The following is a 2,307-nucleotide window of genomic DNA, read 5'->3' as shown; positions in this document are numbered from 1 at the left end:
ATACACTCTTTCTAAATTGTCTCAGCGGACGGTTCACTCTAGCCAGGGTAAGGTTTTATAGACAATAAACGAAACAGATCTTTTGAGTTACAATCATTATCAAAGTATTTATTTCCCTGCTAATCATACAGTTCTAACATAAACCCTAGTGTTGTGTGGCGGGTGTGTGTATATTTGAGTGTGTATATGTGTGCATGTGTATAAGCGAAGATGCAATGTTAAATCTAGTTGTTGTGTGTAGCGCGGTTACATCGTGAGTATGTGTGCGATAAGTGTGACTCTAATTATGTCGAATTTAATTTGCTTGTGGCTAGATGACTTTTGGAACGAATACTGAACGGAGGCGAATTGAATAGGTGTTTCTTATGTGTTTTATTGGTTCCTGAAATTATATATAAAGAAAGAGAACGTTGTAAATTATAAAACACGGAAAATCAACAATAATCGGTTCAACAAAATATTCGCGCCCTAAATATACCCCTCTACGATAGGTACGGTGATTGCGGAAAGAGAGTTTGAGGTAGAAGACGGCATAGTGATGGGGCGATCGTTGCGTCGGTATCGTGTCGGTAAATCTGTGATAAACGGTAACCATAGGTGCGCCTACAGGTGAGCGTTTATATCGGTTAAAATGGTATCCACAGGTGCTCCTGTTGACTGGCATTCATGCGGCTTTTGGAATTGGCAATCACAGGAGCTTCTGTCGATTGTCAATTTCCTTCTGTCAGAAGCTTCTGAGAATGGCAAGTATAGGTGCTCCTATTCCTTGCGATTCTCGTCGGTACACTTATTACCATAGGTGCACCTATGGGTAGGGAGAGTATGATGCAAGCGAGTATTATTTTTGCTTAGCCATGCTAGAAATTATGTTTTTTGTGAATAAATAATTAAACTATTCAAAAAAGTTTTTTAAAGAATAACTGACGCATATTTCGAAAACCACGCCAAGATCTGCGTAATAAGGGAACTTTTTTGACCTTTTGAAAAATATTATTTTCGGGGACCTATTATTGCATGCAGAAGTGTTAGTGCCAACTGATTGGAATACTGGTGATGCTACAGAAATGTTTGGGTCAGAAATATATTGATTTCCAAGGTAAAATATGAGACACGTATGTTTTCTTTTTGATCAACTGTTTTTTCACGAACTTAGGGCTACATGGATATTTGGGTAAATTATGTAAAAATTTAATCATTTCTTTTGAAATGTTGTATCCTGAAAAACAATTGACACAAGTTAATTTTTATTAGAGGACCTTGTATAGAGAACTAAACTACTGAAAACCGCACAATAAGAATGTGTAAATGTTTAAAATTACAGAAATGGCGTACATTTTTAGAAAAAACTAAAAACTCGGTTTTCGCAAAACAGCTCACCTTCGATTTTTTTTAAATAGTTTTTTTTTAGATTTAATGTAATATGCTAAAGATATCAATCAATTTAATGCAATACCAGAATAAACCAAAACTTTGAAATCAATTTAGTCGAGTTCCCAATGTTACAGCTTTATGAGTTGGCTGTTTCATTAGTACCTTTTTTCCCAAAAAGAAGAATCATTTTAAACGTCAGTATTTGTAACAATTTTTGCCACCGGATTTTTCGTAAGGTTCATGTGTATACAAATGAGGCAATTTCCGATGACAAAAAACTAATCTTGAATGATTTTAAATGTATGTGAAAGCGAACATTTTGAGTGTAAGGACGAAGAATGTCAAGCCATTTCTTAAATTGGTGAAATTAATAATTAAATTTTAGATAGGAAATTTAATGTTTCGCTTTGTCGAAGTCCATGTAGTATCAAAGAAAGTTCCCGAGAACAATGTTTGCGAAAAAAATATAGCTGATTCACGAAATCAAGGACCAGTAAAGCTTTTAATGTTTATTATTTATCATTTCCAGAAGAAAAATGCGCTTCTTGGGACGATTGAGTATCCAATTTTCAAAAATCTTGGAAAAGCTGTACGAATGCAAAACAAAAGATCCGACCGCTGACGCTGGTGCCAAGAGAATATACGAAGCAGAAATCATATTAACATGTCCTAAAGTAATAAGATATATGATAGATCAAACCAGAAAATTTTAAATTGAAACTGGAGTATATTACACTCCTGACCGATACGCTGGATATCCTGTGACTGATGTAGAGTTTCAATTTAGGATTAGAATATTATTTTAGTGATCATGTACCAGGTGTGTTAGTTAAGGTTTGCCGGTTTTACTCAAAGATGTCGCTAGAGATATGTATACATTTCTGTGATTTGGCATCCATGTCATATTTTTCTATGGACCATAACCTTCAAAAATAC

The sequence above is a fragment of the Belonocnema kinseyi genome, chromosome 4, assembly GCF_010883055.1.
Source record: "Belonocnema kinseyi isolate 2016_QV_RU_SX_M_011 chromosome 4, B_treatae_v1, whole genome shotgun sequence".
Classification (NCBI taxonomy): domain Eukaryota; kingdom Metazoa; phylum Arthropoda; class Insecta; order Hymenoptera; family Cynipidae; genus Belonocnema; species Belonocnema kinseyi.
The sequence above is the reverse complement of the archived record's forward strand: the minus strand, read 5'-3'. Positions refer to the sequence as shown.